The sequence below is a fragment of the Triturus cristatus genome, chromosome 12 (genome assembly GCF_964204655.1).
Source record: "Triturus cristatus chromosome 12, aTriCri1.1, whole genome shotgun sequence".
Taxonomy (NCBI): Eukaryota; Metazoa; Chordata; class Amphibia; order Caudata; family Salamandridae; genus Triturus; species Triturus cristatus.
This window is the reverse complement of record NC_140595.1, coordinates 720,201,006-720,223,234: the sequence shown is the minus strand read 5'-3', so window position 1 is coordinate 720,223,234 and position 22,229 is coordinate 720,201,006. Positions and strand designations below refer to the sequence as shown.

The 22,229-nt window shown below is 39.6% G+C and overlaps 7 non-coding genes across 7 annotated transcripts; all 7 read left to right on the top strand.

Annotated features, from left to right (window-relative positions):
- Positions 1 to 2,645: 2,645 nt before the first annotated feature.
- Positions 2,646 to 2,727, top strand: TRNAS-UGA (transfer RNA serine (anticodon UGA)). The gene has a single exon. It is a non-coding gene; the product is annotated as a tRNA-Ser (tRNA).
- Positions 2,728 to 6,634: 3,907 nt separating this feature from the next.
- Positions 6,635 to 6,716, top strand: TRNAS-UGA (transfer RNA serine (anticodon UGA)). Its single transcript has one exon. It is a non-coding gene; the product is annotated as a tRNA-Ser (tRNA).
- Positions 6,717 to 10,623: 3,907 nt separating this feature from the next.
- Positions 10,624 to 10,705, top strand: TRNAS-UGA (transfer RNA serine (anticodon UGA)). Its single transcript has one exon. It is a non-coding gene; the product is annotated as a tRNA-Ser (tRNA).
- Positions 10,706 to 14,612: 3,907 nt separating this feature from the next.
- On the top strand, positions 14,613 to 14,694 carry TRNAS-UGA (transfer RNA serine (anticodon UGA)). The gene has a single exon. It is a non-coding gene; the product is annotated as a tRNA-Ser (tRNA).
- Positions 14,695 to 15,976: 1,282 nt separating this feature from the next.
- Positions 15,977 to 16,048, top strand: TRNAH-GUG (transfer RNA histidin (anticodon GUG)). Its single transcript has one exon. It is a non-coding gene; the product is annotated as a tRNA-His (tRNA).
- A 2,552-nt stretch (positions 16,049 to 18,600) lies between these two features.
- TRNAS-UGA (transfer RNA serine (anticodon UGA)) lies at positions 18,601 to 18,682 on the top strand. The gene has a single exon. It is a non-coding gene; the product is annotated as a tRNA-Ser (tRNA).
- Positions 18,683 to 19,964: 1,282 nt separating this feature from the next.
- On the top strand, positions 19,965 to 20,036 carry TRNAH-GUG (transfer RNA histidin (anticodon GUG)). The gene has a single exon. It is a non-coding gene; the product is annotated as a tRNA-His (tRNA).
- Positions 20,037 to 22,229: the final 2,193 nt, after the last annotated feature.

Here is a 22,229-nt window from a genome sequence, read left to right as displayed (position 1 = left end):
GCATTGACCCCATGTAGCTCGCCGTGATCGTATAGTGATTAGTACTCTGCGTTGTGGCCGCAGCAACCTTGGTTCGAATCCAAGTTACGGCATTGTGGTTGGCAATGTTACGGCAGTTGGGTTCTGCTTTTACAGAATTACCAAATGTACCAGAGGTTTAAATATTTAAACCATCTAACAACAAAATATTTAATTTAACATGATTATAAGCTGTAGCTATAATGTATTTACTTACATAAATTATCGTTCTTGAACCTATTGTGGGTGGAGGGGGAGCGGAGCTCACCCCCCAGGTGCAGTTGAGTAACCTGTGTTGTGGCTCTCTACAGGGAAGGCACAAATGTTGCTGTCACCCAGCCCAATCCAGATGTGTATTGGGGCCTGGTTTCAGGTAAATAGAGCAGTAAGTGCAGAGAAATGTTCACTCTCTAAAAGTGGCATTTCTAAAATAGTAAAGTTAAATCCAACCTCACCAGTAAGTAGGATTTTCAATAAATAAATAAAGCTACTCCTCTCCGATATGGAATTACCAAATAAAAAGTATAGGGGAATACCCAATGCTAACCTATGAGTGAGGTAGACCTCACAGTAGTGAAAAATGAAATAGACTGTTTGGTACTTACAGGACATGCAAACCACCAAAGTACATATCTTATCTTTTACTTGCATAGCATCATGCACCTAGGACTACCTAGGGCCTACCTTAGGGGTAAATTATATGTAATAAAAGGGGAGTTTAGGGCTTGGCAAGTAGACTGGGACTCCCCTGGGAGACCCTTGAGTCTATGCCCAGAACCATAACTCTGCCAGTCGAGTACTTACCTAAAAGCCGATAACTCACTTCTCTTCGATAGGCTAACATTGACTGGTTTCACTTGGAAATTCTTCTAAGTGTGGAGTTTTGGAACTTTAAAATATTCATCTAAAATCAGCCGAACAACGAATTCTGATTTACTCACCTGTTATCAGGAGAGACCTCAGTGCTGCATCTTGTAGCTCAGTACTGACCCTGAAAAGTAATTTAAACCGTACTTACCAGTAACTCGAATTTTCTTCCATAGGATATCATTGCTTGCTTTTTGCTGACAAAGTTTCTAAGTGTCGATTTTTGAAACTTACAAATATTCTTTAAAAATCGTACCAATTGTGAAAACGTAATTGCTTACCTGTTTTAGATAGATGTCCCAGTACTGAGCCTAGGAGCCCAGCACTGAATTACCAAAGTAAGGAGAATGTACTTTACCCGTAACTTGAATTTTCTTCCATAGGAAACTATTGACTGTTTTTTTGTAAAATTTCTTCTAAGTGTCGATTCTGCAAACTTATAAATATTCCTTAAAAATCGCTTGTATAACTTAAACGCAGTTTCTCAACTGCTTACAGGTGGTACAGTAGTGCTGGATCTAGGATCCAACACTGACATAGAAAAAGTAACCATAACCCCACCTACCTGCTAAGTGAATTTCCTTCCATAGGATAACATTGGTAATTTGATCAGAAAAAAATTCTATGTGTCAACTTTTAAAATAGCAAAATATTGCTTGAAAATCACAACAGTTACTAAAACGAATTTACTCACTTGTTTCCAAGAACTGTCCCAGGACTGAATCTAGGATCCAGTCCTGGATTTAGAAAAGTAATCCTGAAAGTAATTAATTGCATATAACTTAAAATTCCCATTGAGCTCAATGTATTATTGTATTTGAAATTGTGTTTCCTATTGCAATAAACTGTAACTATTACCTGCAAAAGTCAATTGCCTATTGCAAAGTTTTTAACTAAAGCATCTTATTCTGAGAAAGTATATTTTGATACCTATTGTTGGTTCTAAAATAAAACAACGATATATTTTTTGTTCAAACCATTGGCCTAGAGTTCAGTTCTTGAGTGTGTGAGACCATTTGCTGACTGAGTGTGTACAACAAATGCTTTACACTGTCCTCGGATACTGCCTTACTGCTCGAGCAAGCTACCACTTTAGAGAGTAAGGTTATATCAAACTTTAGCCTCTGTCAAACCTCTGGGCACTGAGGACTCTGTGCACACTGTACCTTTTTGGGAACAGTATATACAGAGCCACTTTCTCACAGTAGTGATAAAGTGATTAGAGTCCTAAGGCCAACATAAAGATAGAGCAAAACGTGAGGTGAAAAGCAAAAAGGTTGCTGGTAGGCCACCTTAAGGATGCCATGTCTAACAAAAATTAACTGAGGATTACGTGAGTAAAACATCAGGTTTCTCTACGGCATTTGGTGAGACAAGTGGGCCTTCTTTTATCTTCCATTCAAGCAATCTTTGACGGACCCATTTATTATAGAGCTCTTCAAGGATTAAAGATAAGGTACTTACAAAGGAGTCACAAATACTCAGAGATGGTAGACTTCTGTAATATGGGTCGTAGACTAAAAGCAGCGCAAAAACAGAGTGCAACAGGGTCCAAAAAATTGAGTGCCACATGAGAGTTTGCATGCTAGCGTATCCTTTTACAGATCCAGAGATATACTCATGCAATTTTTGTTTTTAGGACAGAACGTGCATGATGAAAAAAACATTGTTTTTAAAAAGCGCATTGCAGAATATCAGTACTTTGATGTGGGACAACTTGAATACTTTCAAACAAAATATTTGCATGCAGCTTACAGTAAGTTGTTGTGGCCGAGTGGTTAAGGCGATGGACTTGAAATCCATTGGGGTCTCCCCGCGCAGGTTTGAATCCTGCCAACAACGAGATTCTTGTTATTATCGGCGACAATTTCAGAAGTTAACCTTTAGTATTTCTTCAATTTCAGTTTTATAAATAGGTGGCTTATTTTTGTGTCACTATTGCCTCTCCACATATTTATTATCGCTACCTCTTTCATGTCTTTGCTACACCTCTCTTCCTACTTTAGCACTGGTGTAAACGCTTCAAATTATTATACCATTGCTCTCTCAATCATACCTGCGCATGCACTTGAAACTTACTTTACCAATAAAAGATGCAAAGAGAGAAATAGAACAAAAGTGCTGGCTGGATTTGGCAAACACACTTCATAAAACTGCATTTTCTTTTTTATTCTCCCCCATGTTACATGCTTAACCTCTCCCTATGTAATTTCTCTTAATCTGCTGTCCCAGGAAGAGAATTTCCTCTACAGGCTCTTTCTGTGTTTTTTTCCTTAGTCTTTCTTTCCCTTTTCTTAGCTGTGTAACTGTTCCTTTACGCTCTCTATTTACGCGCCATTAATCTCATTTGAGCTCCTTGCTCCCGCTCCTGTTTTCTCCAACTCTGATACTGCCAGTTCTCTCTTTCTCTGTGGTTGGTGGCTAAAATCCAGAGCTTTCGAAGCCACGTGGTTTCTGCCTCTTGTTGTCAGACTTGAATTGGAAAAGGAACCATATTAACAAGCCTTTACCACTCACACACGGCGGAAGTTTATACTTTAATTCAGTGAGCTAAGAAAAGCGTGTTGTGGGTCCCCTACGAGCCATGGTGCTTGCTTCATCATGATTTGGAACCAGTCATTAGCCGCAGCTCTGCTAATGAGCCACTGAGGTCAGTTTCAATAATTACTCAAAAACATGACCTTGCAGCCCGCCCTCAACTGTGTATTTATATTACTTTACTGCTGTTCGTGTGATTAGCTGGGAGGAGCTCACGGCGGCATCCTCCCTATAAAAGTGTAGATGGATCACTCCTTAACTCTTTCTTGCTTCACATACAAATGGCTTGAAAGGTGCAGGGAAGATGCAGGTCTAATAGACAGAATCGAAGTTCTGTGCCAAGTGGGTTTCTCTGCATTGGTGTCCCATCACAGGCCCGCAAGTGTAATGTGTTATCTTTGACTCCTGGCAGTTCACAAGCAGGCGGCCAGGAAACGGTTTCAGCCTATCAACCACTGAGGAGACGCAGCCTCTGTATGAGGAATGAGGAAGGAATGAATACATCCAGCCTATCACAGGAGCAGCCCTGAGTGTTCCAAATTATAAATTCTCCATGTTAGTGTATGGCATTGACCCCATGTAGCTCGCCGTGATCGTATAGTGGTTAGTACTCTGCGTTGTGGCCGCAGCAACCTTTGTTCGAATCCAAGTTACGGCATTGTGGTTGGCAATGTTACGGCAGTTGGGTTCTGCTTTTACAGAATTACCAAATGTACCAGAGGTTTAAATATTTAAACCATCTAACAACAAAATATTTAATTTAACATGATCATAAGCTGTAGCTATAATGGATTTACTTACATAAATTATCGTTCTTGAACCTATTGTGGGTGGAGGGGGAGCGGAGCTCACCCCCCAGGTGCAGTTGAGTAACCTGTGTTGGTGGCTCTCTACAGGGAAGGCACAAATGTTGCTGTCACCCAGCCCAATCCAGACGTGTATTGGGGCCTGGTTTCAGGTAAATAGAGCAGTAAGTGCAGAGAAATGTTCACTCTCTAAAAGTGGCATTTCTAAAATAGTAAAGTTAAATCCAACCTCACCAGTAAGTAGGATTTTCAATAAATAAATAAAGCTACTCCTCTCCGATATGGAATTACCAAATAAAAAGTATAGGGGAATACCCAATGCTAACCTATGAGAGAGGTAGACCTCACAGTAGTGAAAAATGAAATAGACTGTTTGGTACTTACAGGACATGCAAACCACCAAAGTACATATCTTATCTTTTACTTGCATAGCATCATGCACCTAGGACTACCTAGGGCCTACCTTAGGGGTAAATTATATGTAATAAAAGGGGAGTTTAGGGCTTGGCAAGTAGACTGGGACTCCCCTGGGAGACCCTTGAGTCTATGCCCAGAACCATAACTCTGCCAGTCGAGTACTTACCTAAAAGCCGATAACTCACTTCTCTTCCATAGGCTAACATTGACTGGTTTCACTTGGAAATTCTTCTAAGTGTGGAGTTTTGGAACTTTAAAATATTCATCTAAAATCAGCCGAACAACGAATTCTGATTTACTCACCTGTTATCAGGAGAGACCTCAGTGCTGCATCTTGTAGCTCAGTACTGACCCTGAAAAGTAATTTTAACCGTACTTACCAGTAACTCGAATTTTCTTCCATAGGATATCATTGCTTGCTTTTTGCTGACAAAGTTTCTAAGTGTCGATTTTTGAAACTTACAAATATTCTTTAAAAATCGTACCAATTGTGAAAACGTAATTGCTTACCTGTTTTAGATAGATGTCCCAGTACTGAGCCTAGGAGCCCAGCACTGAATTACCGAAGTAACGAGAATGTACTTTACCCGTAACTTGAATTTTCTTCCATAGGAAACTATTGACTGTTTTTCTGTAAAATTTCTTCTAAGTGTCGATTCTGCAAACTTATAAATATTCCTTAAAAATCGCTTGTATAATTAAACGCAGTTTCTCAACTGCTTACAGGTGGTACAGTAGTACTGGATCTAGGATCCAACACTGACATAGAAAAAGTAACCATAACCCCACCTACCTGCTAAGTGAATTTCCTTCCATAGGATAACATTGGTAATTTGATCAGAAAAAATTTCTAAGTGTCAACTTTTAAAATAGCAAAATATTTCTTGAAAATCACAACAGTTACTAAAACGAATTTACTCACTTGTTTCCAAGAACTGTCCCAGGACTGAATCTAGGATCCAGTCCTGGATTTAGAAAAGTAATCCTGAAAGTAATTAATTGCATATAACTTAAAATTCCCATTGAGCTCAATGTATTATTGTATTTGAAATTGTGTTTCCTATTGCAATAAACTGTAACTATTACCTGCAAAAGTCAATTGCCTATTGCAAAGTTTTTAACTAAAGCATCTTATTCTGAGAAAGTATATTTTGATACCTATTGTTGGTTCTAAAATAAAACAACGATATATTTTTTATACAAACCATTGGCCTAGAGTTCAGTTCTTGAGTGTGTGAGACCATTTGCTGACTGAGTGTGTACAACAAATGCTTTACACTGTCCTCGGATACTGCCTTACTGCTCGAGCAAGCTACCACTTTAGAGAGTAAGGTTATATCAAACTTTAGCCTCTGTCAAACCTCTGGGCACTGAGGACTCTGTGCACACTGTACCTTTTTGGGAACAGTATATACAGAGCCACTTTCTCACAATAGTGATAAAGTGATTAGAGTCCTAAGGCCAACATAAAGATAGAGCAAAACGTGAGGTGAAAAGCAAAAAGGTTGCTGGTAGGCCACCTTAAGGATGCCATGTCTAACAAAAATTAACTGAGGATTACGTGAGTAAAACATCAGGTTTCTCTACGGCATTTGGTGAGACAAGTGGGCCTTCTTTTATCTTCCATTCAAGCAATCTTTGACGGACCCATTTATTATAGAGCTCTTCAAGGATTAAAGATAAGGTACTTACAAAGGAGTCAAAAATACTCAGAGATGGTAGACTTCTGTAATATGGGTCGTAGACTAAAAGCAGCGCAAAAACAGAGTGCAACAGGGTCCAAAAAATTGAGTGCCACATGAGAGTTTGCATGCAAGCGTATCTTTTTACAGATCCAGAGATATACTCATGCAATTTTTGTTTTTAGGACAGAACGTGCATGATGAAAAAAACATTGTTTTTAAAAAGCGCATTGCAGAATATCAGTACTTTGATGTGGGACAACTTGAATACTTTCAAACAAAATATTTGCATGCAGCTTACAGTAAGTTGTTGTGGCCGAGTGGTTAAGGCGATGGACTTGAAATCCATTGGGGTCTCCCCGCGCAGGTTTGAATCCTGCCAACAACGAGATTCTTGTTATTATTGGCTACAATTTCAGAAGTTAACCTTTAGTATTTCTTCAATTTCAGTTTTATAAATAGGTGGCTTATTTTTGTGTCACTATTGCCTCTCCACATATTTATTATCGCTACCTCTTTCATGTCTTTGCTACACCTCTCTTCCTACTTTAGCACTGGTGTAAACGCTTCAAATTATTATACCATTGCTCTCTCAATCATACCTGCGCATGCACTTGAAACTTACTTTACCAATAAAAGATGCAAAGAGAGAAATAGAACAAAAGTGCTGGCTGGATTTGGCAAACACACTTCATAAAACTGCATTTTCTTTTTTATTCTCCCCCATGTTACATGCTTAACCTCTCCCTATGTAATTTCTCTTAATCTGCTGTCCCAGGAAGAGAATTTCCTCTACAGGCTCTTTCTGTGTTTTTTTCCTTAGTCTTTCTTTCCCTTTTCTTAGCTGTGTAACTGTTCCTTTACGCTCTCTATTTACGCGCCATTAATCTCATTTGAGCTCCTTGCTCCCGCTCCTGTTTTCTCCAACTCTGATACTGCCAGTTCTCTCTTTCTCTGTGGTTGGTGGCTAAAATCCAGAGCTTTCGAAGCCACGTGGTTTCTGCCTCTTGTTGTCAGACTTGAATTGGAAAAGGAACCATATTAACAAGCCTTTACCACTCACACACGGCGGAAGTTTATACTTTAATTCAGTGAGCTAAGAAAAGCGTGTTGTGGGTCCCCTACGAGCCATGGTGCTTGCTTCATCATGATTTGGAACCAGTCATTAGCCGCAGCTCTGCTAATGAGCCACTGAGGTCAGTTTCAATAATTACTCAAAAACATGACCTTGCAGCCCGCCCTCAACTGTGTATTTATATTACTTTACTGCTGTTCGTGTGATTAGCTGGGAGGAGCTCACGGCGGCATCCTCCCTATAAAAGTGTAGATGGATCACTCCTTAACTCTTTCTTGCTTCACATACAAATGGCTTGAAAGGTGCAGGGAAGATGCAGGTCTAATAGACAGAATCGAAGTTCTGTGCCAAGTGGGTTTCTCTGCATTGGTGTCCCATCACAGGCCCGCAAGTGTAATGTGTTATCTTTGACTCCTGGCAGTTCACAAGCAGGCGGCCAGGAAACGGTTTCAGCCTATCAACCACTGAGGAGACGCAGCCTCTGTATGAGGAATGAGGAAGGAATGAATACATCCAGCCTATCACAGGAGCAGCCCTGAGTGTTCCAAATTATAAATTCTCCATGTTAGTGTATGGCATTGACCCCATGTAGCTCACCGTGATCGTATAGTGGTTAGTACTCTGCGTTGTGGCCGCAGCAACCTTTGTTCGAATCCAAGTTACGGCATTGTGGTTGGCAATGTTACGGCAGTTGGGTTCTGCTTTTACATAATTACCAAATGTACCAGAGGTTTAAATATTTAAACCATCTAACAACAAAATATTTAATTTAACATGATTATAAGCTGTAGCTATAATGGATTTACTTACATAAATTATCGTTCTTGAACCTATTGTGGGTGGAGGGGGAGCGGAGCTCACCCCCCAGGTGCAGTTGAGTAACCTGTGTTGTGGCTCTCTACAGGGAAGGCACAAATGTTGCTGTCACCCAGCCCAATCCAGACGTGTATTGGGGCCTGGTTTCAGGTAAATAGAGCAGTAAGTGCAGAGAAATGTTCACTCTCTAAAAGTGGCATTTCTAAAATAGTAAAGTTAAATCCAACCTCACCAGTAAGTAGGATTTTCAATAAATAAATAAAGCTACTCCTCTCCGATATGGAATTACCAAATAAAAAGTATAGGGGAATACCCAATGCTAACCTATGAGAGAGGTAGACCTCACAGTAGTGAAAAATGAAATAGACTGTTTGGTACTTACAGGACATGCAAACCACCAAAGTACATATCTTATCTTTTACTTGCATAGCATCATGCACCTAGGACTACCTAGGGCCTACCTTAGGGGTAAATTATATGTAATAAAAGGGGAGTTTAGGGCTTGGCAAGTAGACTGGGACTCCCCTGGGAGACCCTTGAGTCTATGCCCAGAACCATAACTCTGCCAGTCGAGTACTTACCTAAAAGCCGATAACTCACTTCTCTTCGATAGGCTAACATTGACTGGTTTCACTTGGAAATTCTTCTAAGTGTGGAGTTTTGGAACTTTAAAATATTCATCTAAAATCAGCCGAACAACGAATTCTGATTTACTCACCTGTTATCAGGAGAGACCTCAGTGCTGCATCTTGTAGCTCAGTACTGACCCTGAAAAGTAATTTTAACCGTACTTACCAGTAACTCGAATTTTCTTCCATAGGATATCATTGCTTGCTTTTTGCTGACAAAGTTTCTAAGTGTCGATTTTTGAAACTTACAAATATTCTTTAAAAATCGTACCAATTGTGAAAACGTAATTGCTTACCTGTTTTAGATAGATGTCCCAGTACTGAGCCTAGGAGCCCAGCACTGAATTACCAAAGTAACGAGAATGTACTTTACCCGTAACTTGAATTTTCTTCCATAGGAAACTATTGACTGTTTTTCTGTAGAATTTCTTCTAAGTGTCGATTCTGCAAACTTATAAATATTCCTTAAAAATCGCTTGTATAACTTAAACGCAGTTTCTCAACTGCTTACAGGTGGTACAGTAGTGCTGGATCTAGGATCCAACACTGACATAGAAAAAGTAACCATAACCCCACCTACCTGCTAAGTGAATTTCCTTCCATAGGATAACATTGGTAATTTGATCAGAAAAAATTTCTAAGTGTCAACTTTTAAAATAGCAAAATATTGCTTGAAAATCACAACAGTTACTAAAACGAATTTACTCACTTGTTTCCAAGAACTGTCCCAGGACTGCATCTAGGATCCAGTCCTGGATTTAGAAAAGTAATCCTGAAAGTAATTAATTGCATATAACTTAAAATTCCCATTGAGCTCAATGTATTATTGTATTTGAAATTGTGTTTCCTATTGCAATAAACTGTAACTATTACCTGCAAAAGTCAATTGCCTATTGCAAAGTTTTTAACTAAAGCATCTTATTCTGAGAAAGTATATTTTGATACCTATTGTTGGTTCTAAAATAAAACAACAATATATTTTTTATACAAACCATTGGCCTAGAGTTCAGTTCTTGAGTGTGTGAGACCATTTGCTGACTGAGTGTGTACAACAAATGCTTTACACTGTCCTCGGATACTGCCTTACTGCTCGAGCAAGCTACCACTTTAGAAAGTAAGGTTATATCAAACTTTAGCCTCTGTCAAACCTCTGGGCACTGAGGACTCTGTGCACACTGTACCTTTTTGGGAACAGTATATACAGAGCCACTTTCTCACAGTAGTGATAAAGTGATTAGAGTCCTAAGGCCAACATAAAGATAGAACAAAACGTGAAGTGAAAAGCAAAAAGGTTGCTGGTAGGCCACCTTAAGGATGCCATGTCTAACAAAAATTAACTGAGGATTACGTGAGTAAAACATCAGGTTTCTCTACGGCATTTGGTGAGACAAGTGGGCCTTCTTTTATCTTCCATTCAAGCAATCTTTGACGGACCCATTTATTATAGAGCTCTTCAAGGATTAAAGATAAGGTACTTACAAAGGAGTCACAAATACTCAGAGATGGTAGACTTCTGTAATATGGGTCGTAGACTAAAAGCAGCGCAAAAACAGAGTGCAACAGGGTCCAAAAAATTGAGTGCCACATGAGAGTTTGCATGCAAGCGTATCCTTTTACAGATCCAGAGATATACTCATGCAATTTTTGTTTTTAGGACAGAACGTGCATGATGAAAAAAACATTGTTTTTAAAAAGCGCATTGCAGAATATCAGTACTTTGATGTGGGACAACTTGAATACTTTCAAACAAAATATTTGCATGCAGCTTACAGTAAGTTGTTGTGGCCGAGTGGTTAAGGCGATGGACTTGAAATCCATTGGGGTCTCCCCGCGCAGGTTTGAATCCTGCCAACAACGAGATTCTTGTTATTATCGGCTACAATTTCAGAAGTTAACCTTTAGTATTTCTTCAATTTCAGTTTTTTAAATAGGTGGCTTATTTTTGTGTCACTATTGCCTCTCCACATATTTATTATCGCTACCTCTTTCATGTCTTTGCTACACCTTTCTTCCTACTTTAGCACTGGTGTAAACGCTTCAAATTATTATACCATTGCTCTCTCAATCATACCTGCGCATGCACTTGAAACTTACTTTACCAATAAAAGATGCAAAGAGAGAAATAGAACAAAAGTGCTGGCTGGATTTGGCAAACACACTTCATAAAACTGCATTTTCTTTTTTATTCTCCCCCATGTTACATGCTTAACCTCTCCCTATGTAATTTCTCTTAATCTGCTGTCCCAGGAAGAGAATTTCCTCTACAGGCTCTTTCTGTGTTTTTCTCCTTAGTCTTTCTTTCCCTTTTCTTAGCTGTGTAACTGTTCCTTTACGCTCTCTATTTACGCGCCATTAATCTCATTTGAGCTCCTTGCTCCCGCTCCTGTTTTCTCCAACTCTCATACTGCCAGTTCTCTCTTTCTCTGTGGTTGGTGGCTAAAATCCAGAGCTTTCGAAGCCACGTGGTTTCTGCCTCTTGTTGTCAGACTTGAATTGGAAAAGGAACCATATTAACAAGCCTTTACCACTCACACACGGCGGAAGTTTATACTTTAATTCAGTGAGCTAAGAAAAGCGTGTTGTGGGTCCCCTACGAGCCATGGTGCTTGCTTCATCATGATTTGGAACCAGTCATTAGCCGCAGCTCTGCTAATGAGCCACTGAGGTCAGTTTCAATAATTACTCAAAAACATGACCTTGCAGCCCGCCCTCAACTGTGTATTTATATTACTTTACTGCTGTTCGTGTGATTAGCTGGGAGGAGCTCACGGCGGCATCCTCCCTATAAAAGTGTAGATGGATCACTCCTTAACTCTTTCTTGCTTCACATACAAATGGCTTGAAAGGTGCAGGGAAGATGCAGGTCTAATAGACAGAATCGAAGGTCTGTGCCAAGTGGGTTTCTCTGCATTGGTGTCCCATCACAGGCCCGCAAGTGTAATGTGTTATCTTTGACTCCTGGCAGTTCACAAGCAGGCGGCCAGGAAACGGTTTCAGCCTATCAACCACTGAGGAGACGCAGCCTCTGTATGAGGAATGAGGAATGAATGAATACATCCAGCCTATCACAGGAGCAGCCCTGAGTGTTCCAAATTATAAATTCTCCATGTTAGTGTATGGCATTGACCCCATGTAGCTCGCCTTGATCGTATAGTGGTTAGTACTCTGCGTTGTGGCCGCAGCAACCTTGGTTCGAATCCAAGTTACGGCATTGTGGTTGGCAATGTTACGGCAGTTGGGTTCTGCTTTTACAGAATTACCAAATGTACCAGAGGTTTAAATATTTAAACCATCTAACAACAAAATATTTAATTTAACATGATTAAAAGCTGTAGCTATAATGTATTTACTTACATAAATTATCGTTCTTGAACCTATTGTGGGTGGAGGGGGAGCGGAGCTCACCCCCCAGGTGCAGTTGAGTAACCTGTGTTGTGGCTCTCTACAGGGAAGGCACAAATGTTGCTGTCACCCAGCCCAATCCAGATGTGTATTGGGGCCTGGTTTCAAGTAAATAGAGCAGTAAGTGCAGAGAAATGTTCACTCTCTAAAAGTGGCATTTCTAAAATAGTAAAGTTAAATCCAACCTCACCAGTAAGTAGGATTTTCAATAAATAAATAAAGCTACTCCTCTCCGATATGGAATTACCAAATAAAAAGTATAGGGGAATACCCAATGCTAACCTATGAGAGAGGTAGACCTCACAGTAGTGAAAAATGAAATAGACTGTTTGGTACTTACAGGACATGCAAACCACCAAAGTACATATCTTATCTTTTACTTGCATAGCATCATGCACCTAGGACTACCTAGGGCCTACCTTAGGGGTAAATTATATGTAATAAAAGGGGAGTTTAGGGCTTGGCAAGTAGACTGGGACTCCCCTGGGAGACCCTTGAGTCTATGCCCAGAACCATAACTCTGCCAGTCGAGTACTTACCTAAAAGCCGATAACTCACTTCTCTTCCATAGGCTAACATTGACTGGTTCCACTTGGAATTTCTTCTAAGTGTGGAGTTTTGGAACTTTAAAATATTCATCTAAAATCAGCCGAACAACGAATTCTGATTTACTCACCTGTTATCAGGAGAGACCTCAGTGCTGCATCTTGTAGCTCAGTACTGACCCTGAAAAGTAATTTTAACCGTACTTACCAGTAACTCGAATTTTCTTCCATAGGATATCATTGCTTGCTTTTTGCTGACAAAGTTTCTAAGTGTCGATTTTTGAAACTTACAAATATTCTTTAAAAATCGTACCAATTGTGAAAACGTAATTGCTTACCTGTTTTAGATAGATGTCCCAGTACTGAGCCTAGGAGCCCAGCACTGAATTACCAAAGTAACGAGAATGTACTTTACCCGTAACTTGAATTTTCTTCCATAGGAAACCATTGACTGTTTTTCTGTAAAATTTCTTCTAAGTGTCGATTTTGCAAACTTATAAATATTCCTTAAAAATCGCTTGTATAACTTAAACGCAGTTTCTCAACTGCTTACAGGTGGTACAGTAGTGCTGGATCTAGGATCCAACACTGACATAGAAAAAGTAACCATAACCCCACCTACCTGCTAAGTGAATTTCCTTCCATAACATAACATTGGTAATTTGATCAGAAAAAATTTCTAAGTGTCAACTTTTAAAATAGCAAAATATTGCTTGAAAATCACAACAGTTACTAAAACGAATTTACTCACTTGTTTCCAAGAACTGTCCCAGGACTGAATCTAGGATCCAGTCCTGGATTTAGAAAAGTAATCCTGAAAGTAATTAATTGCATATAACTTAAAATTCCCATTGAGCTCAATGTATTATTGTATTTGAAATTGTGTTTCCTATTGCAATAAACTGTAACTATTACCTGCAAAAGTCAATTGCCTATTGCAAAGTTTTTAACTAAAGCATCTTATTCTGAGAAAGTATATTTTGATACCTATTGTTGGTTCTAAAATAAAACAACGATATATTTTTTATACAAACCATTGGCCTAGAGTTCAATTCTTGAGCGTGTGAGACCATTTGCTGACTGAGTGTGTACAACAAATGCTTTACACTGTCCTCGGATACTGCCTTACTGCTCGAGCAAGCTACCACTTTAGAGAGTAAGGTTATATCAAACTTTAGCCTCTGTCAAGCCTCTGGGCACTGAGGACTCTGTGCACACTGTACCTTTTTGGGAACAGTATATACAGAGCCACTTTCTCACAGTAGTGATAAAGTGATTAGAGTCCTAAGTCCAACATAAAGATAGAGCAAAACGTGAGGTGAAAAGCAAAAAGGTCGCTGGTAGGCCACCTTAAGGATGCCATGTCTAACAAAAATTAACTGAGGATTACGTGAGTAAAACATCAGGTTTCTCTACGGCATTTGGTGAGACAAGTGGGCCTTCTTTTATCTTCCATTCAAGCAATCTTTGACGGACCCATTTATTATAGAGCTCTTCAAGGATTAAAGATAAGGTACTTACAAAGGAGTCACAAATACTCAGAGATGGTAGACTTCTGTAATATGGGTCGTAGACTAAAAGCAGCGCAAAAACAGAGTGCAACAGGGTCCAAAAAATTGAGTGCCACATGAGAGTTTGCATGCTAGCGTATCCTTTTACAGATCCAGAGATATACTCATGCAATTTTTGTTTTTAGGACAGAACGTGCATGATGAAAAAAACATTGTTTGTAAAAAGCGCATTGCAGAATATCAGTAATCTGATGTGGGACAACTTGAATACTTTCAAACAAAATATTTGCATGCAGCTTACAGTAAGTTGTTGTGGCCGAGTGGTTAAGGCGATGGACTTGAAATCCATTGGGGTCTCCCCGCGCAGGTTCGAATCCTGCCAACAACGAGAATCTTGTTATTATCGGCTACAATTTCAGAAGTTAACCTTTAGTATTTCTTCAATTTCAGTTTTATAAATAGGTGGCTTATTTTTGTGTCACTATTGCCTCTCCACATATTTATTATCGCTACCTCTTTCATGTCTTTGCTACATCTCTCTTCCTACTTTAGCACTGGTGTAAACGCTTCAAATTATTATACCATTGCTCTCTCAATCATACCTGGGCATGCACTTGAAACTTACTTTACCAATAAAAGATGCAAAGAGAGAAATAGAACAAAAGTGCTGGCTGGATTTGGCAAACACACTTCATAAAACTGCATTTTCTTTTTTATTCTCCCCCGTGTTACATGCTTAACCTCTCCCTATGTAATTTCTCTTAATCTGCTGTCCCAGGAAGAGAATTTCCTCTACAGGCTCTTTCTGTGTTTTTCTCCTTAGTCTTTCTTTCCCTTTTCTTAGCTGTGTAACTGTTCCTTTACGCTCTCTATTTACGCGCCATTAATCTCATTTGAGCTCCTTGCTCCCGCTCCAGTTTTCTCCAACTCTCATACTGCCAGTTCTCTCTTTCTCTGTGGTTGGTGGCTAAAATCCAGAGCTTTCGAAGCCACGTGGTTTCTGCCTCTTGTTGTCAGACTTGAATTGGAAAAGGAACCATATTAACAAGCCTTTACCACTCACACACGGCGGAAGTTTATACTTTAATTCAGTGAGCTAAGAAAAGCGTGTTGTGGGTCCCCTACGAGCCATGGTGCTTGCTTCATCATGATTTGGAACCAGTCATTAGCCGCAGCTCTGCTAATGAGCCACTGAGGTCAGTTTCAATAATTACTCAAAAACATGACCTTGCAGCCCGCCCTCAACTGTGTATTTATATTACTTTACTGCTGTTCGTGTGATTAGCTGGGAGGAGCTCACGGCGGCATCCTCCCTATAAAAGTGTAGATGGATCACTCCTTAACTCTTTCTTGCTTCACATACAAATGGCTTGAAAGGTGCAGGGAAGATGCAGGTCTAATAGACAGAATCGAAGGTCTGTGCCAAGTGGGTTTCTCTGCATTGGTGTCCCATCACAGGCCCGCAAGTGTAATGTGTTATCTTTGACTCCTGGCAGTTCACAAGCAGGCGGCCAGGAAACGGTTTCAGCCTATCAACCACTGAGGAGACGGAGCCTCTGTATGAGGAATGAGGAAGGAATGAATACATCCAGCCTATCACAGGAGCAGCCCTGAGTGTTCCAAATTATAAATTCTCCATGTTAGTGTATGGCTTTGACCCCATGTAGCTCGCCGTGATCGTATAGTGGTTAGTACTCTGCGTTGTGGCCGCAGCAACCTTGGTTCGAATCCAAGTTACGGCATTGTGGTTGGCAATGTTACGGCAGTTGGGTTCTGCTTTTACAGAATTACCAAATGTACCAGAGGTTTAAATATTTAAACCATCTAACAACAAAATATTTAATTTAACATGATTATAAGCTGTAGCTATAATGTATTTACTTACATAAATTATCGTTCTTGAACCTATTGTGGGTGGAGGGGGAGCGGAGCTCACCCCCCAGGTGCAGTTGAGTAACCTGTGTTGTGGCTCTCTACAGGGAAGGCACAAATGTTGCTGTCACCCAGCCCAATCCAGATGTGTATTGGGGCCTGGTTTCAGGTAAATAGAGCAGTAAGTGCAGAGAAATGTTCACTCTCTAAAAGTGGCATTTCTAAAATAGTAAAGTTAAATCCAACCTCACCAGTAAGTAGGATTTTCAATAAATAAATAAAGCTACTCCTCTCCGATATGGAATTACCAAATAAAAAGTATAGGGGAATACCCAATGCTAACCTATGAGAGAGGTAGACCTCACAGTAGTGAAAAATGAAATAGACTGTTTGGTACTTACAGGACATGCAAACCACCAAAGTACATATCTTATCTTTTACTTGCATAGCATCATGCACCTAGGACTACCTAGGGCCTACCTTAGGGGTAAATTATATGTAATAAAAGGGGAGTTTAGGGCTTGGCAAGTAGACTGGGACTCCCCTGGGAGACCCTTGAGTCTATGCCCAGAACCATAACTCTGCCAGTCGAGTACTTACCTAAAAGCCGATAACTCACTTCTCTTCCATAGGGTAACATTGACTGGTTCCACTTGGAATTTCTTCTAAGTGTGGAGTTTTGGAACTTTAAAATATTCATCTAAAATCAGCCGAACAACGAATTCTGATTTACTCACCTGTTATCAGGAGAGACCTCAGTGCTGCATCTTGTAGCTCAGTACTGACCCTGAAAAGTAATTTTAACCGTACTTACCAGTAACTCGAATTTTCTTCCATACGATATCATTGCTTGCTTTTTGCTGACAAAGTTTCTAAGTGTCGATTTTTGAAACTTACAAATATTCTTTAAAAATCGTACCAATTGTGAAAACGTAATTGCTTACCTGTTTTAGATAGATGTCCCAGTACTGAGCCTAGGAGCCCAGCACTGAATTACCAAAGTAACGAGAATGTACTTTACCCGTAACTTGAATTTTCTTCCATAGGAAACCATTGACTGTTTTTCTGTAAAATTTCTTCTAAGTGTCGATTTTGCAAACTTATAAATATTCCTTAAAAATCGCTTGTATAACTTAAACGCAGTTTCTCAACTGCTTACAGGTGGTACAGTAGTGCTGGATCTAGGATCCAACACTGACATAGAAAAAGTAACCATAACCCCACCTACCTGCTAAGTGAATTTCCTTCCATAGGATAACATTGGTAATTTGATCAGAAAAAATTTCTAAGTGTCAACTTTTAAAATAGCAAAATATTGCTTGAAAATCACAACAGTTACTAAAACGAATTTACTCACTTGTTTCCAAGAACTGTCCCAGGACTGAATCTAGGATCCAGTCCTGGATTTAGAAAAGTAATCCTGAAAGTAATTAATTGCATATAACTTAAAATTCCCATTGAGCTCAATGTATTATTGTATTTGAAATTGTGTTTCCTATTGCAATAACTGTAACTATTACCTGCAAAAGTCATTTGCCTATTGCAAAGTTTTTAACTAAAGCATCTTATTCTGAGAAAGTATATTTTGATACCTATTGTTGGTTCTAAAATAAAACAACAATATATTTTTTATACAAACCATTGGCCTAGAGTTCAGTTCTTGAGTGTGTGAGACCATTTGCTGACTGAGTGTGTACAACAAATGCTTTACACTGTCCTCGGATACTGCCTTACTGCTCGAGCAAGCTACCACTTTAGAGAGTAAGGTTATATCAAACTTTAGCCTCTGTCAAACCTCTGGGCACTGAGGACTCTGTGCACACTGTACCTTTTTGGGAACAGTATATACAGAGCCACTTTCTCACAGTAGTGATAAAGTGATTAGAGTCCTAAGGTCAACATAAAGATAGAGAAAAACGTGAGGTGAAAAGCAAAAAGGTCGCTGGTAGGCCACCTTAAGGATGCCATGTCTAACAAAAATTAACTGAGGATTACGTGAGTAAAACATCAGGTTTCTCTACGGCATTTGGTGAGACAAGTGGGCCTTCTTTTATCTTCCATTCAAGCAATCTTTGACGGACCCATTTATTATACAGCTCTTCAAGGATTAAAGATAAGGTACTTACAAAGGAGTCACAAACACTCAGAGATGGTAGACTTCTGTAATATGGGTCGTAGACTAAAAGCAGCGCAAAAACAGAGTGCAACAGGGTCCAAAAAATTGAGTGCCACATGAGAGTTTGCATGCAAGCGTATCCTTTTACAGATCCAGAGATATACTCATGCAATTTTTGTTTTTAGGACAGAACGTGCATGATGAAAAAAACATTGTTTTTAAAAAGCGCATTGCAGAATATCAGTACTTTGATGTGGGACAACTTGAATACTTTCAAACAAAATATTTGCATGCAGCTTACAGTAAGTTGTTGTGGCCGAGTGGTTAAGGCGATGGACTTGAAATCCATTGGGGTCTCCCCGTGCAGTTTCGAATCCTGCCAAAAACGAGAATCTTGTTATTATCGGCTACAATTTCAGAAGTTAACCTTTAGTATTTCTTCAATTTCAGTTTTATAAATAGGTGGCTTATTTTTGTGTCACTATTGCCTCTCCACATATTTATTATCGCTACCTCTTTCATGTCTTTGCTACATCTCTCTTCCTACTTTAGCACTGGTGTAAACGCTTCAAATTATTATACCATTGCTCTCTCAATCATACCTGGGCATGCACTTGAAACTTACTTTACCAATAAAAGATGCAAAGAGAGAAATAGAACAAAAGTGCTGGCTGGATTTGGCAAACACACTTCATAAAACTGCATTTTCTTTTTTATTCTCCCCCGTGTTACATGCTTAACCTCTCCCTATGTAATTTCTCTTAATCTGCTGTCCCAGGAAGAGAATTTCATCTACAGGCTCTTTCTGTGTTTTTTTCCTTAGTCTTTCTTTCCCTTTTCTTAGCTGTGTAACTGTTCCTTTACGCTCTCTATTTACGCGCCATTAATCTCATTTGAGCTCCTTGCTCCCGCTCCTGTTTTCTCCAACTCTCATACTGCCAGTTCTCTCTTTCTCTGTGGTTGGTGGCTAAAATCCAGAGCTTTCGAAGCCACGTGGTTTCTGCCTCTTGTTGTCAGACTTGAATTGGAAAAGGAACCATATTAACAAGCCTTTACCACTCACACACGGCGGAAGTTTATACTTTAATTCAGTGAGCTAAGAAAAGCGTGTTGTGGGTCCCCTACGAGCCATGGTGCTTGCTTCATCATGATTTGGAACCAGTCATTAGCCGCTGCTCTGCTAATGAGCCACTGAGGTCAGTTTCAATAATTACTCAAAAACATGACCTTGCAGCCCGCCCTCAACTGTGTATTTATATTACTTTACTGCTGTTCGTGTGATTAGCTGGGAGGAGCTCACGGCGGCATCCTCCCTATAAAAGTGTGGATGGATCACTCCTTAACTCTTTCTTGCTTCACATACAAATTGCTTGAAAGGTGCAGGGAAGATGCAGGTCTAATAGACAGACTAGAAGGTCTGTGCCAAGTGGGTTTCTCTGCATTGGTGTCCCATCACAGGCCCGCAAGTGTAATGTGTTATCTTTGACTCCTGGCAGTTCACAAGCAGGCGGCCAGGAAACGGTTTCAGCCTATCAACCACTGAGGAGACGCAGCCTCTGTATGAGGAATGAGGAAGCAATGAATACATCCAGCCTATCACAGGAGCAGCCCTGAGTGTTCCAAATTATAAATTCTCCATGTTAGCGTATGGCATTGACCCCATGTAGCTCGCCGTGATCGTATAGTGGTTAGTACTCTGCGTTGTGGCCGCAGCAGCCTTGGTTCGAATCCAAGTTACGGCATTGTGGTTGGCAATGTTACGGCAGTTGGGTTCTGCTTTTACAGAATTACCAAATGTACCAGAGGTTTAAATATTTAAACCATCTAACAACAAAATTTTAATTTAACATGATTATAAGCTGTAGCTATAATGTATTTACTTACATAAATTATCGTTCTTGAACCTATTGTGGGTGGAGGGGGAGCGGAGCTCACCCCCCAGGTGCAGTTGAGTAACCTGTGTTGTGGCTCTCTACAGGGAAGGCACAAATGTTGCTGTCACCCAGCCCAATCCAGACGTGTATTGGGGCCTGGTTTCAGGTAAATAGAGCAGTAAGTGCAGAGAAATGTTCACTCTCTAAAAGTGGCATTTCTAAAATAGTAAAGTTAAATCCAACCTCACCAGTAAGTAGGATTTTCAATAAATAAATAAAGCTACTCCTCTCCGATAAGGAATTACCAAATAAAAAGTATAGGGGAATACCCAATGCTAACCTATGAGAGAGGTAGACCTCACAGTAGTGAAAAATGAAATAGACTGTTTGGTACTTACAGGACATGCAAAGCACCAAAGTACATATCTTATCTTTTACTTGCATAGCATCATGCACCTAGGACTACCTAGGGCCTACCTTAGGGGTAAATTATATGTAATAAAAGGGGAGTTTAGGGCTTGGCAAGTAGACTGGGACTCCCCTGGGAGACCCTTGAGTCTATGCCCAGAACCATAACTCTGCCAGTCGAGCACTTACCTAAAAGCCGATAACTCACTTCTCTTCCATAGGCTAACATTGACTGGTTCCACTTGGAATTTCTTCTAAGTGTGGAGTTTTGGAACTTTAAAATATTAATCTAAAATCAGCCGAACAACGAATTCTGATTTACTCACCTGTTATCAGGAGAGACCTCAGTGCTGCATCTTGTAGCTCAGTACTGACCCTGAAAAGTAATTTTAACCGTACTTACCAGTAACTCGAATTTTCTTCCATAGGATATCATTGCTTGCTTTTTGCTGACAAAGTTTCTAAGTGTCGATTTTTGAAACTTACAAATATTCTTTAAAAATCGTACCAATTGTGAAAACGTAATTGCTTACCTGTTTTAGATAGATGTCCCAGTACTGAGCCTAGGAGCCCAGCACTGAATTACCAAAGTAACGAGAATGTACTTTACCCGTAACTTGAATTTTCTTCCATAGGAAACCATTGACTGTTTTTTTGTAAAATTTCTTCTAAGTGTCGATTTTGCAAACTTATAAATATTCCTTAAAAATCGCTTGTATAACTTAAACGCAGTTTCTCAACTGCTTACAGGTGGTACAGTAGTGCTGGATCTAGGATCCAACACTGACATAGAAAAAGTAACCATAACCCCACCTACCTGCTAAGTGAATTTCCTTCCATAGGATAACATTGGTAATTTGATCAGAAAAAATTTCTAAGTGTCCACTTTTAAAATAGCAAAATATTGCTTGAAAATCACAACAGTTACTAAAACGAATTTACTCACTTGTTTCCAAGAACTGTCCCAGGACTGAATCTAGGATCCAGTCCTGGATTTAGAAAAGTAATCCTGAAAGTAATTAATTGCATATAACTTAAAATTCCCATTGAGCTCAATGTATTATTGTATTTGAAATTGTGTTTCCAATTGCAATAAACTGTAACTATTACCTGCAAAAGTCAATTGCCTATTGCAAAGTTTTTAACTAAAGCATCTTATTCTGAGAAAGTATATTTTGATACCTATTGTTGGTTCTAAAATAAAACAACGATATATTTTTTATACAAACCATTGGCCTAGAGTTCAGTTCTTGAGTGTGTGAGACCATTTGCTGACTGAGTGTGTACAACAAATGCTTTACACTGTCCTCGGATACTGCCTTACTGCTCGAGCAAGCTACCACTTTAGAGAGTAAGGTTATATCAAACTTTAGCCTCTGTCAAACCTCTGGGCACTGAGGACTCTGTGCACACTGTACCTTTTTGGGAACAGTATATACAGAGCCACTTTCTCACAGTAGTGATAAAGTGATTAGAGTCCTAAGGCCAACATAAAGATAGAGCAAAACGTGAGGTGAAAAGCAAAAAGGTCGCTGGTAGGCCACCTTAAGGATGCCATGTCTAACAAAAATTAACTGAGGATTACGTGAGTAAAACATCAGGTTTCTCTACGGCATTTGGTGAGACAAGTGGGCCTTCTTTTATCTTCCATTC